The sequence below is a fragment of the Hemitrygon akajei genome, chromosome 1 (genome assembly GCF_048418815.1).
Source record: "Hemitrygon akajei chromosome 1, sHemAka1.3, whole genome shotgun sequence".
Classification (NCBI taxonomy): domain Eukaryota; kingdom Metazoa; phylum Chordata; class Chondrichthyes; order Myliobatiformes; family Dasyatidae; genus Hemitrygon; species Hemitrygon akajei.
The window spans coordinates 210041020-210056498 of NC_133124.1; positions in this window are offsets into that span (position 1 = coordinate 210041020).

Below are 15479 nucleotides of genomic sequence, written 5' to 3' on the forward strand. Positions count from 1 at the left end.
TTCCTCAAGAAAGCATTTAAATTACAGCCTCGGCATCCAAAAATAAAAGTATTTATCAGTAGAGTACTTGTCTGCATGGGGTGCCACAGTGGCGTAGCACTGTGTTCAATCAGAGTTCAATTCCTGCCATTGTCTGCAAGGGGTTTGTGACTATGTGGTTTTCCTCCAGATGCTCTGGTTTCCTCCCACATTCCAGAAGGTGTACTGACTGGGGTTAGAAGGTTGCAGCATGTTATATTGGTGCTGGAAGCCTGGCAACACTTGTGCGCTGCACCCAACACACTGTCTGACTGTGTTGATCGTTGGTATAAAAGAAGAATTTATTGTATGTTTCATTTACATGTGATCATTAAAACTAATTTATTTAAATCTTTACATTCTATCAAAGATTATTGTGGTATCAGTCAATTTAATATTCATTAATTCATTATGTAACATACCATATGACGTGTGAACATGGTCTTTCCATAACCATGATTGTTCTTGGCAAGGTTTTCTACATAAGTGGTTTGCTATTGCCTTCTTCTAGGGAGTGCCTTTACAAGACAGGTGACCCCAGCCATTATCAGTACTCCTCAGAGATAGTCTGCCTGGCGTCAGTGGTCGCATAACCAGGACTTGTGATATGCACCAGCTGCACATACGACCATCTCCCATGGCTTCTCATGACGCTGTCTGGAGGGGTGTGGTGGGAGTGGAGGCTAAGCAGGTGCTACACCTTGCCCAAGAGTGATGTACAAACTAGCGGATGTAAGGAGTGCCTTACACCTCCTTTGGTAGAAACATATCTCCACCCCCCCCCCCACCCCCACTCCAATTTATGGTTGGGAGCTACATAAATGCAGGCAGCATTCTTCTGTTCAAACAAAATTCATCATAAAATATACAGCAATGATGGCCTGGCCTCAGAGTCCTCCAAGATCATCTTCTGATCTTGAGTCTGGTCTTGGGCACAGGGTGAGTTACTCACATTTTTTCTAGAGGGAGAGAGCTCTGTGATCCACATCTTGCAGTAGAGGACAGCTCAGTCACATCCTCACAAATGTGCATATGGAATAATCTTCCATGCCAGTCTGTACAAATCTCGTAGGAATAAGTTTAAGAAGTAATAACATGATTAGCCAATTTGGCCAATTAAATCTGTTCTGCTATTCAATCATGGCTGATTTATTTTTGCTCTTAAACCCATTCTTCTGCCTTCTCCCCATACCTTTGACACCCTTACCAATCAAAAACCTATCAGCCCCTGCTTTAAGTGACTTGCCCTCCGCAACCATTTGTGGCAATGCTTTTCACGGGCTTTAGTCAACAGCAAGCAGGTAAGTCTCGTTGAGCCATTGGCCGCAGAGGAGCTGACAAACTCCCTCTGTGCTTTGAGATGAGTAAGTACCCCAAAAGTGTCAGCCTACACACTGAGCTAGACTGGATGGACCCAGAATTGCTGGAAGTGCAGAATGTTTTCAGCTGATAGAATAATCCAAAGCAGAATCAAGTTTAATATTACTGGCATATGTCATGAAATTTGTTGTCACGTGGCGTAAGTACATTGCAATACATAATAATAAAATCTCTGAATTACAGTACAAAGTGTGTGTGTTTCTGTGTGCATATATGTGTGTGTGTTGTTAAATTAATTAAGTAGTGCAAAAAAGTAGTGAGGTAGTGTTCACGGGTTCATTATCGATTCAGAAATTGGATGGCAGAGGGGAAGAAGCTAGTCCTGAATCACTGAGAGTGTGCTTTCAGGCTCCCGTATCTCCTCCAAGATGGTAGCAATGAGAAGAGAGCACGTCCTGGGTGATGGGGGTCCTTAATGATTGATACCACCTTTCTGAGTCGTCACTCCTTGAAGATGTCCTGGATACTATGGAGGCTAGTGCCCATGATAGAGTTGATTAAGTCTGCAACTCTCTGCAGCTTATTTAAATCCTCTGCAGTGCGCCCCCCCCCCCCCCCCACCGCCCATACCAGATAGTCGTGTTGTCAGTTTGAAAGCTCTCCATGGTATATCTGTAGAAATTCGCAAGTGTTTTTGATGACATACCAAATCTCTTCAAACTCCTAATGAAATATAGTTGCTGTCATGCCTTCTTTGTAACTACATCAACATGTTGGTCCCTTAGGTTTTATTGACATTGAGTGGAAGGTTGTTGCTGTGACACCACTCAACTAGCTGATATATTTAGCTCCCATACGCCCTCTTGTCACTATCTGAATTTATTCCAACAATAAATCTGTCATCAACAAATGTTTAAATTCCATTTGAGCCGAGCCACACAATCGTGGGTGTAGAGGGAGAGGAGCAGTAGGCAAAGCACACACCCCTGAGGTGCGCCAGTGTTGATCATCAGTGAGATAGAGATGTTATTTCCAATCTGCACAGACCGTGGTCTTCTAGTCGTGAAGTCGAGGGTCCAGTTGCAGCGAGAGGTACAGAGGTCCAGGTTTTGGAGTTTTCAAACCTGCAGGAATGAATGTATAGCATGGCCCTCGTCTATGAGCAGATGTAGAGAATCAGAAATCGGTGTCCCACCTCATCATCTACTACTACTACTACATTGACTCAGGCCTCATCATCAGCCAAGGATTACAAGATTCTGTATAAGGCTTTTGCCAATTGATTCAACTTTGCATGGGGTCAGGTAATCGACCTGGGCTGAACCTGGGTAGGAAGACAACTGAGATTCCTGACAGCCTTCAGCTGCTCTGGCATGCCATCCTTTACATGTGGGACAGGGTGGTGGACTCTTCCTTGGTCAACTTGAACCAGGAGAAGGATTTTGACAGAATATGACACCCCTACATGATGGACATGTTCTCTAACATAGACCTTGGAGAGGAAATCTGGAAATTAATTCAACTGCCCCACATTGACATCACTAGTCCAGTCCAAGTTAACCAGTGGGTAACAGGAATCTTCCCTGTCAAATATGCTGTCAGGCAAGGCTGTCTTCTCTTTTCTGTCTTATTTGTATTGAACCATTTACTAAATTTATCTGGATAGAGAGCTGGGGTTTTGTTCAAGCACCTCTGTACACGTCACTGTCTTCTGCTGGTCTACAGAATGATCAGCCTCTGTGAGTAATTCGAACTAGCCCTCAGTCAAGAGTAAGTGCAACAAGAACAAGGCCATGACAACTTGTCAATCCAATCCTCCACTCTTTACAAGATCAGATCTGGTTCCTGTCTGTTGTCGGGGAAAAAACAGTGAGGGCTAATAACTTGTAACTAGGGATATGGATTGTGCTAATGTGGTAACAGGGAACCACAGATAAAGCCTAAAGGTAGAGACGTGCAATGCAGCAGGGATTTGGATTCAGCTTCATTGATCTATCACATGTACATCAAAAAATACAGTGAAGGTGGAGTCAGGATCATAGCAGAGTCAAGACAGACTCATGGCATCCCTGAGAGTGAGGAAAGTCCCGATGTCTTATCGATTTAAGCGCCAAGCCAAATAGGAAAGGTTAAGCATGGGCCAAATCGTGGCGGTGGGGTTCAGGCCCCCAGCGGTCCGAGGAACGGCCCAATCTTTGGATAACTTAACGCTGGGCCTGATTGGAAATGACGGGGTATCGGGACCAGGGGCAAGGTGAGGGCCAGTTCTGCCTGATCTTGCTTGCTGCTTCGTGACTTGTGCCCAGCTCCACGGTGAACTGAAGCTGTGGCCCCCACTCGGGCTGCAGTGATGCCTGGCTTCACATCTGTGGCCTTGCAGCATTTGCTTGGTTTTGTGCTGAACTGAGGCTGCGGCCTGCTCCAGCTGCAACGACACCTGGCTTTGTGTCTTTCATAAAGCTTCAGTTCTGAATGTTTAGTTCAGAGCTTCACTCCTGATGAAGGGTTTCGGCCCGAAACGTCGTCACTACCTCCTCCCATAGATGCTGTCTGGCCTGCTGAGTTCTGCCAGCATTTTGTCCTTTTAGTTCTGAATGTTATTTGCTCACTTTTATTGTTTTCATGATTTGTTTTTTTTTATCTCTTTCTCTGCACATTGGGGTTTGACAGTCTTCGTTTTTTCTGGAAGGTTCTTTTGAGGTTTCTTTGTTTTGTGGCTGCCTGAAGGGAGACGAATCTCAAGGTTCTATAATGTATACATGCTTGGATAATAAATGTATTTTGAACTTTGAACCGAGAAATGCATCAGTTGCATTAAGAAGTAACGCAACCGAAGCATGTGCTGGGGTAGCCGCCAAGTGTCGCCACACATTCCAGCGCCGGAAAGCAAATCCAGCATGCTATGCAGAACAACATCAACACGAAAACAGGAAACCTTTTCCCATCCTCACACTGACCTACCCACTCTCTCTCTCACTCTCTCTCTCACACACACACACACACACACACACACACACACACACACACACACACACACACACACACACACACACACACACACACACACACACACACACACACACACACACACACACACACACACACACACACACACACCTCTAGCCCCAGGACAGGCTGCCTTTAGGCCTCTGACCTCTAGTCCTTGGCCCCGGGTGTGCAGATTCACAGACACCTGGCCTGCAACCTCCAGTCCTTAACCCTGATTGGACTCTCAGACCCCAGAACACGCTGACCCCGGGGGTTTTGAACTTTGGGATCTGGAGCAACACCAAAAATCACACCCAAGTTTCAGGCGCTTCCTTAGTTATAATGTTCAGTCATTGTTTTAATCAAAAACCGGATTTACTGTCAAGTTAAATGGACTTGTGGATAATAATTTTATTACCAAATCTGTTATTTAATTATGTCTTTCTGTAACCAGCATTCTGCTATCAAAGCCTAGTTTTATTTTTAATTAAGGTTCTGTGTAATCTTGTCAGCTGAAGATACTAAAAACCATGCCTGGTGTTCAGGCAGATCGTCTTTGACTGGTCTCCTGGTACACGTCAATTTTTATAAATCGCCCGTTATTTCAAACACCACCTCTACATGGACTTTCAGTTTGCTTCTAGACTGTGGATGCTGGGAATGTGGTTTGGAGAAGCCAAGGTAAGTAGTGTTGGCCATGAAGGAATTAAAGTACGGAAGGAAACATCGAACTCGAATGGGTCAAGGACAGTGGAAGTAGACAAACCATGTCTTTGTTTTGCCATGTGCATGAAGGAATGGAGGCTGCCATTTTGTAAAGTTGCCCTATAACCTCCATCTTATGAACTGTTTGATGAACTGTTTCTTGCTCTAGGATAACAATCAAAACATTTGAACATGAACAAAAGGAATTTCTGCTTTTGATCTGCAAAACCTGATATCATTCTCATCTAAGCTGTGTATTGTGTATAATGGCAGATTTGCAGAAGTGATATCGTTATCTTGGCCCAGTGTCTGAGAACCTTTGATTTAAACCAGAGTTAAATAGAACAGAAGAAGTCACCTAAGACACAAAGTTATGTAGCCCTTGGAGTACCTCCAGTAGATATCTGACACAATTCAAGATTGAGGTGCAACATTTGAACAGATGAGGAAAGACTTATAAGTATGAGGGCTTCAAATGTAAAGTGGTGAGATCTCTGGAGACTATCACAAGGAAGAACCTCATAACAGGGGCTGGTAGAAGGAGGATTCATCATCTGGCCAATGGGAGAATCCGATTTGGTGTTATAAATTGGTGAAGTGGTCTGATTAATTATAGATACAGAGGGAACAGTAGAATTCATGTTCAAAGTTGTTGGCCTGGGGTCAACATAGTTATATCATTGCTTGTGCGGAGACAATAAAGTGTGAGCTTTGATTAATTAAGAGTTGAGTAGTGAATTGCCCAACCTAGACTTGTTGATGAATAATCAACAAGTAGCAAGATGAAGAGCAATGGAGAAACAGTGTTGGGGAATGTAAGAGTATTGATCTTTGATGACAGGCAGGTGAACATGGTCACCAGGTGAAATATACCCTTAGTTGCTCGAAGTGGTGCATAGTGGTCCATGTCCCACTCGAGCACCGTGTCTGTCACCCAAGCCATATTATCAGGCGATCCAAAATGGATCACAGCATTAGGCCATAAAGCTCAAAGTTCAAAACGCAAAGTAAAATTTATTATAAAGGTATATATATGTTAATTCCATCATGGACAGTCCCAAGCCTGGCTATAAAAAGAGAAGGGTTGGGGCTAGCAACACCATCTTGGGAAAACCCAGAGCTACAGAAACACCATCAAAAGCTGCAAAAACCTCATCCCTGGGAGAGAAAGCATCTTCAGTGGGCTACACTCTATCTAAAAGTAGAGCATTCCATGAAACCTTTCGTAAGCTGAAATGGCGTAAAGCGAAGAAGCAATTACCATTAATTTATATGGGAAAATATCTTGAGTGTCCCCAGACCCCAAAAATAACCTGCCAAATAACACATAAAACCTCAAATAACACTAACATATATTAAAAGCAGGAATGATATGATAAATACACAGCCTGTATAAAGTAGAAATGATGTATCTACAGTGTAGATCACGCATTTTTCTATCATACAGTTCGTGGTAAGCACTCAAAAACATCCTGCAACCCTGCCCTAAACCTACGTGCCTTTTCAAAATTAAAGGCATACTTCTCTGTAATCATTGCAGCACTGTCAATCGTAGTGAAAATCTCACGCAGTTCAAAGCTACGGCGGCTTGATGCTGAGTGTTTGTTTTGCTGAGAACAAAACAAACGCTGAACGCTATTTTCGCTTTTCGCCTTTTTTCGTAAAAGCGAAAATCCACTTCTGATTTCTTTCGGTTAACGAAAAACAGATACTAATGTAGGTCTTTTGTAAAAGCGAACTTTCGGAAATCGGGGGACACCTGCATTTCGGAAGTCTGAAAGACTGACCCAGGACATAGGACTCTGACAAGCTGCTGTCGGAGCTGACAGGCAGTAGGAATGATAAGCTTAAGAAGAAGAAGAATGTATATGTTACTATATACTACTTTGAGATGCATTTTCTTGCAGGTATTTACAGGAAAGTAAACAAAAAAGCACCAGCGTTGGTTCATTGCTGTTAACGAGTGTAGTTAATCGTTTAGAATTCCTTGTGTTTTTCTAAGCGGCTCGCTGTTTGCGGTCACTTGGTGCTTTCCATTTAAGCTTGTTCAGTTTATTTCGAAAGGCTCTGAGATTACATGGTTGTCTGTAAGGAGACGGATCTCAAAGTTCAAGTCAAGTTAAGTCACTTTTTATTGTCGTTTCGACCATAACTGCTGGTACGGTACACAGTAAAAATGAGACGTTTTTCAGGACCATGGTGCTACATGAAACAGTACAAAAACTAGACTGAACTACGTAAAAACAACACAGAAAAAAACTACACTAGACTACAGACCTACCCAGGACTGCATAAAGTACACAAAAACAGTACAGGCATTACAATAAATAATAAACAATAGGCACAGTAGAGGGCAGTAAGTTGGTGTCAGTCCAGGCTCTGGGTATTGAGGAGTCTGATGGCTTGGGGGAAGAAACTGTTACATAGTCTGGTCGTGAGAGCCCGAATGCTTCGGTGCAGGAGGGAGAAGAGTTTGAATGAGGGGTGCGTGGGGTCCTTCATAATGCTGTTTGCTTTGCGGATGCAGTGTGTAGTGTAAGTTGAATAACTAATACACACTTTCACCACGAATGTAATGACTAAACACACAGAGAATGAAAACACACTTTACTCTTTACTGCTCTTTACTGTGGCTCTTAAAAGAGCCTTTGCTGGGTTGAGAGGGAGAGAATTTCAAGCACACTGCCTGGAGTTGCAACAGGTTAGCTGCATGTCTTCAGGGCGCTGGCAAATTCGGAATGGCCGAAGCAAAGGTTCAGTATCCTCAAGAGCCCCACCAGCCTCCTGCGGGTCTACAATGACAGAGCTCTGGGAGTGGTGCTGTCCTGAAGACAGTTTGTGGATGTCACTGGTACCAGATCTCCCCAGAGCCACAGTGCCAGGTCGGCACCGCATCCATGGCTGGCGTCGCTCTAGTCACCGGTTGCTTCTCAGCTTAGTGATAAGGAGATAGAGCAGCAGTGTTATAATAGATATGAACAATGAATTTTGCGTGGGTGTGGACCGATTTCTACTTTTGTTCTCACAAGTAGTAGTCATACCGAGTTCTATTCAGCCTGAAGTCCAGATCCTTAAAGATACCGAGATCCCAGCACGCACGCACATCATACCGATTGGTAATAAATGAATACAGGGAGACGAAGAGAACAACAGGACCGTCAGGTAGAATAAATAGGGAAGCGTCTCTTTACAGCGGTTCTTTGTCGGGCCGAGAGTGAGGGAGAGTTCCCTGTCGACCTGCCTTGAATTCCCGAGCGATGTCAGGACGACCAGCGGAGGAACAGCTCAATGGGTTTTTAGTAACGCCGGGCCCAGGTCCTCCTGTTCACGTTAGTCACCGGCTGTTTGAGGGACGGGAGAAACATACCCCCAGGCCCCTGGGCCATTCGCGCCATCTGTCTCAGGCGTCCCCGCCGAACCCGTTGAGGAGCCGGTTCGTGGGGCAGTGGCCAATCGGGGTTCTCTATCCCAGCGAGGGCCCCGCCTTCCCTCACGCCGATTGGCCCGCGCTCCTGCCAATCCGAATCTAATGAGGGAGCCGTCCCTTAGGAAAAGCCCGCCAATTTCAGAGCAAGAACGAGATGGTGACCCCCCTACCCCAACCTCAACCTCAACCCCGACCCCCACACCAACCCCAACCCCAACCTCAACCTCGACCCCCACACCAACCCCAACCCCAACCTCAACCTCAACCTCGACCCCCACACCAACCCCAACCTCAACCTCAACCCCGACCCCCGACCCCCACACCAACCCCAACCCCGACCCCAACCTCAACCTCGATCCCAACCCCAACCTCAACCCCGACCCCCACACCAACCCCAACCTCAACCCCGACCCCCACACCAACCCCAACCTCAACCTCGATCCCAACCCCAACCTCGACCCCAACCCCAACCCCGACCCCAACCCCAACCCCAACCTCAACCCCGACCCCCACACCAACCCCAACCTCAACCCCGACCCCCGACCCCCACACCAACCCCAACCCCGACCCCAACCTCAACCTCAATCCCAACCCCCTCGACCCCAACCCCAACCTCAACCCCGACCCCCACACCAACCTCAACCTCGACCCCGACCCCCACATCAACCCCAACCCCACTCCCAACCTCAACCTCAACCTCAACCCCGACCCCAACCCCAACCTCGACCCCAACCCCAACCTCAACCCCGACCCCCACACCAACCCCAACCTCAACCTCAACCCCGACCCCTGACCCCCACACCAACCCCAACCCCGACCCCAACCTCAACCTCAATCCCAACCCCCTCGACCCCAACCCCAACCTCAACCCCGACCCCCACACCAACCTCAACCTCGACCCCGACCCCCACACCAACCCCAACCCCACTCCCAACCTCAACCTCAACCTCAACCCCGACCCCAACCCCAACCTCAACCCCCACTCCAAACCCAACATCCGCTCCATCCACCATAAGTGGAACACCCCAGAGGCTAAATATTGTAATTCCAATTCCCATTCTCATTCCGGCATTTCCTGAGGGTGGAGGAGCAACACCTTATATTCTGTCTGGGTAGCTTCTAACCTGATAGCATGAACATTGATTTCTTCTTCCTGGAAAAAAGAATTCCTCCCCTTCTCCTCTTTTTCTATTCCGCATTCTGGCCTCGTACCTCTTCGCAGCTGCTTCTCACCTACCTTCTCTTTCCCTTTTTCTGAGGTATGTAGGTGTTTCCATCGAATGGACAGTCGCAAGGCCGCGGGACTGGACGGCATCCCAGGGCGAGTACTCGGGAATGTGCACGGCACAACTGGCAGGTGTGTTTACAGACATTTTCAATCTCTCCCTCTCCCCGTGTAGAGTGCCCTCCTGCTTCGAATTATCCACCATTGTCCCTTCACCAATAAAAGACAAAGGTAACCTGTCTGAACGACTGGCGTCCTGTCGCACGCACCTCAATCATAAGCAAATTCTTTGAGAGGCTGGTCAAGGACTACATCTGCAGCATGATGCCACCCACACTGAACCCCTACAATTCGCTTATTGGCACAACCAATCGACAGACGACGCAATAGCCGCGGCTCTACACACCCTCCATACACATCTGGAGAAGAAGGATGCTTAAGTGAGAATGCTGCTCTTGGACGACAGTTCGGCATTCATCATCATAATTCCACCCAGACTCGACAAGAAGCGCAGAGACCTCGGCCTTGACCCTGCCTTTTGCAGCTGGATCCTGGACCTCCTGTCAGATCACTGGCAGATGATAAGAGTGGGCTCCTTTACCTCCAACCCTCTGACCCTCAATCCAGGTGCCCCTCAGGGCTGCGTACTGAGTCCCCTCCTTTACTCCCTGTATACCCGTAACTGTGTCGCCACCCACAGCTCTAATCTGCTAATTAAACCCAGGGGATTCGAACTTTGGGTCTCTACCTCCGGACTCACCAAATTTGGTCTTCAACCATCAGGCTTCTCCCTCCAGACTCATCGAGCTTTGGACTTCGACCATCACCTTTGGAGTGTCTACACTGACCACCAAGCGTCCATTGACATCAATAGTAACTCTTTTACTCCCTGTATACCCGTAACTGTGTCGCCACCCACAGCTCTAATCTGCTAATTAATTCTGCCAATGACACTACATTGATTGGCCTAATCTCAAACAATAACGAGGTGGCCTACAGGGAAGAAGTCATTTCTCTGACACAGTGGTTTCAAGAAAACAACTTCTCCCTCAATGTCGCAAAAACAACGGAGCTGGTTGTGGATTACAGGAGGAAATGGAGATGGCCTAACCCCTATTGACATCAATGGGTCTGGGGTTGAGAGGGTAAACAGTTTCAAGTTCCTCGGCATCCACATTAACGAAGACCTCACATGGTCTGTACACACAAGTTGTGTGGTGAAAAAGGCACAACAATGGGCCCCCAAATCCTAAGAACTTTCTACAGGGGCACAATTAAGAGCATCCTGACTGGCTGCGTCACTACCTGGTATACCTCTCTTAATCGCAGGATTCTGCAGAGGGTAGTGCGGACAGCCCAGCGCATTTGTAGTTGTGAACTTCCCATGATTCAGGACATTTACAAACTCAGGTGTGAGAAAAGGGCCCGAAGGATCACTGGGGACCTGAGTCACCCCAACCACAATCTATTCCAGCTTCTACCATCCGGGAAATGGTACTGCAGCATAAAAGCCAAGACAGCTTCTTTCAACAGGCCATCAGATTGATTAACTCATGCTGATTTGAGTGTATTCTATGTTACATTGACTGTTCTATTAATTATAAATTACTATGATTGCATGTTGCACATTTAGAGACATAACATAAAGATTTTTACTCCTCATGTATGTGAAGGATGAAAGAAATAAGTCAATTCAATTCAATTCCTGTGGTCCACTCTCCTCTTCTATCAGATTCCTTCCTCTACAGCCATTTACTTTTCCTTCCCACCTGGCTTTACCTGTCACCTTCTAGCCATCTTCCTCTCCTTCCCAATTTTTTTATTCTGGCGTCTTCCCCCTTTCTTTCCAGTCCTGAAGGAGAGTCTCTGCCCTAAACATCACCTATTTATTCCTTTCCATTGATGCTGCCTGACTTGATGAGTTCCTCCAGCATTTCATGTGTGTTGTTTAAGAAACAGAACTGCCAAGATGTTATTTTGCACATGTTAAAGGGTTTGCTGCTGAAAATAATACTGGCTTCTCTCAAGGCATGAAGTTGGTCATCAGGAGTGAGCTATATGTGACAGTCCTGAGACGACACCATGACAGTCACCTTCCCGATGATACGAAGAGAGGGTGGCAATCGCCCACCTCTTTGCAGTGTGAGTATGTGCAAGGAAGTCAGGAGAAGAATCCAAGCGCTTCTTGTGGTTGATCCTGAACGGCAACGTGGCATGCTCTCGGTACTAAGATTGAGCAGGAGGTACAGAAGCCTGAAGCACCACACCACCAGTTTCAAGAACATCCACTTTCCAGCAAACATTTGGTTCTTAAACCAGCTGGCACAACGCTTCAGGTTCAAACTTATTGTCACATGTACACAAGTAAACGAAACAACTTTCCTCAGAGACCAGCAAAACACAGTGGATCACCAATCACTAGACTTTAGCAACACTATGACCATTACACTGACATGGACTCTGATTTCTTGTTGTTCTAATTGTGTTCTTTCCTGTAAAGATTATGCATAATTTATATTTTATTTATGTTTTGTTGTGGATGGTATGTGCCTGTGATGTAGCTGCAACTAAGTTTTTCATTGCACCTGTGCATACATCTTCTTGTGTGTATGACAATAAACAATAAAATAAGTTTAAAAAATATAAAAATAGTAAGAAATATAAGGAAGAAAGTGCAAAAGAAATCATTAACATTTATGGTTGCTACACTCAGTAGTATAAACATTTTAAAAAACAACTAATGACATTGCCACACACTCAGCTTCCCCTTTCATTGTTTGAGGGGTCTCCTTACCCAACTGTGGTCAAAGGTGTTGACTTGGAAGGACTTTTCTACAGAGGACCAGTAGTGCACCAGCATCAAGCTGACTAGGGTGCTGTACAGTCGAAGGGTCAGGTTTAACCTTCCCCACACCAGGGAAAGGTAGAACCTTGGGACATAGTGACACCTGATGCACACAGACTTTTGTTCCACATACCACCTGATACAGCCACATATGAAGGTGGTAATCAGGATGAGGGCAATGTTGGCTCCCATTCTGTGGGGACTTGTGCAATATGACCCAATGGACTTACTCCATCTCGGATAAACTGGAAGACGTCCTGAGTGATTCCTGAGGCAGAGAGGTCGGGGAAACATGCACCAGATAAAGCAGCCTTGGGAGCATATCACACCTGATAGGCAAATTCTTCCCAGATATTGACAAAGATTTCAATTTCCACAGACCCAGTTTTTGCTTAAATCCCAATCTGCTCCAGCCAATTCTTATTACACACCTTAGCCCCCCTCCCTGTCACAACCACGGACTCCACTGCAGGGCCACACAACAGGTTCGGCAATTGTGCTCATGAGTTTGCATGTTTCAGCTAATTACTGTCTCATTACAGTGATATTTAACTCCCTTCCTTTTATTCTAGTCTTGTCAAGACTTGACCAAAGCCACAGCAATGTTTATGGTCCCTGCTTACCCTCATCCCTGTTTGGGAAAGAGGACTACCGTTTCAACTGATGCTGTAAAGGAACGGCATTCATTTAGTATTTAGTTATTTATTGCTTCCGGCCACAGTATTGGAATTAAACTTTCAGTCTGAGTGTTTTAGCTTAAGACCATGCTGGTCTAGTGTTTATTGTTTTTCTACAACAGTTCTCATTGAAGTCAGTGAACTGTTGATCTGCTTCAGTGTCTCTCTGCACTTGGGCTATATCCGAATGTTTTGACAAAAGGGAGAGCAGAGAATGAGCTTTTACTTGAAAATATCTGACAGGAACTCTGGGAGCTGAATGCCCTCTTTCGGAGTGAGTTCAATGATGTAGCAATGTGGACAGAAACTTCTAAAAGATTCTCATTCAGTTTTTCACTTGCTTTTTGCAACAAGAATCAATCTCACTCCCAAGTGATGTAGATGATTAATCTGTAAAACAGAATAGGAGAATTAAGATTGTTCCTTCTGTACAATGTCCTGTGTATGTTACTAAAAAGGGCTTCTTTGGTTTGTTACGAGTAGGAATGCTTCTTTGTCTGTTAAAAGTTTCTCTCGCCGTTGTTTCGCTTTAGAATGGCTGATATGGTAATTGTATTCATTTGTTAATCAATGGGGAATGTTATTGTGTTTTGTGAGGCTGGGAACTTGGGGGAGGGGTTGCGCGGGCTTGGGGGTGTGAGGGGAGTCCGGAGGGAGACGCCGAGGAAGGAGGACGTGCGCTCGGACGACCACCGGGGAGTCCGAAGTGGGAGTTTCGGGAGGACGACCACCGAGGAGTCGAATGTTTCGCTGGATGAGCTCCACTGAGTGCACTAAACTGACTGAACTTTGATAAGTTGGCGCCTTTTGTTTTTTTCTTGTATATATATATATATATATATATATATATATATATATAGTATTGCCTAATACTCTTTTAATCTTAGTAAACTCTTTAAAGTGTATTTCATACCAGTATTTGTTGTGGGTTTGATACTGTTGGCGGGCACGAGGCATAAACTCGATTCTCACAGCACCTGCGTGTACGGGAGGTGGGTTGGTGTGTGGCTGGATCTCCTTTTCCCCTAGACATATAACAGCCTGTTGGGTAAGTGTTACATTTGTGGGGGCTCATCCGGGATTGGATTGTCAGGGGGCTGTGGAATCGCGCAGGTAGTGAGCGGAAATGGAGAGAGATAAAATTGTTCGCTGGTGCAGATTTGAAGGTGTACTGGTACAGTACGCATGCGTAGTGAGCGGAGTGGATTTTCGAGTTTCGGGAGACGCGGTAGTGCGGGGGTTAAGTTTGGTGAAGGGTATGGGGCAGGTAGAATTGGTAGCTAGACGGTGTGGTAAAGAGATGGAGTTTAGCTGGGTGTTGGTTAGTACGAGTGCTGACGTCAGGACGTTGGAACTTCCGGCGATGGTCAGTGTACCGGGGGAGGAGGGGCTGTGGGGGCTCCACACTCTCTCCGAGGATGAGGCTGAGGAGACATCAGAGGAGGAGCTAGAGCTAGAGGAAAACCCCGGAGAGGTGGCAGGCACTAGCAAAGGAAGGAGGGAGGAGGGAGTCGTGACTAGGCCCCGCTCCCCAGGTAGGGTGGAAGCCTCCGAGCTGGCAGCCGCACTTAACTCCCTGGTGGGAGTGGCCGAGAGGCCACGGCTGAAGCTGGGGGTGTTCTCCGGAGCCAAGCCTACTCCGGACGGGGAGATGGACTATGAGACATGGATTGAGCATACGGCCTTGATGTTAGAGGAGTGGCCAGGCTCGGAGGAGGAGAAGCGGCAGCGATTGGTGGGAAGTTTGAGGGGTTTAGCAGCCAAAACAGTTCGGGAGTGGAAAGCTGAAAAGTCTGGGGCCTCAGTGGAGGAATGTATAGAAGTTTGGAGGGAGCGTTTGGGTTGTCAGGGGAACCCTGGTTGCTTTTAGCAGAGTTCCAACGCCTGGAACAATGGAGAGGGGAAAAGCTCTCCGAGTACATATTTAGGATGGAGGGGATGCTCTCGGGGCTGCGGCGCCGGGGGGTAGTGAAGGCGCCTGACGTGGCTAGCGTGAGGATGAGTCAGTTATTCAGTGACTCACTGGAGGAGGACAAGGTGGCGTGGACTATTCGGCAGGCTTATAGGAAAGGCCCCCCTCCATCGTTCGGGCAACTGATTAGAGAGGTGCGGGAGTAAGAGAGAGCGTTGGGGCGGAAAAGGGGCGCGGGCCTACGGGAGCGATCCTCAGCGATACAGGAAGTGGTGGCTGGGTGGAGGAATGACAACCCACCAAGGGGTAGAGAATCCCCTCTGGAGGGGAGGGACAGGGGAGGTCCCCACTCTCAGGGGCGA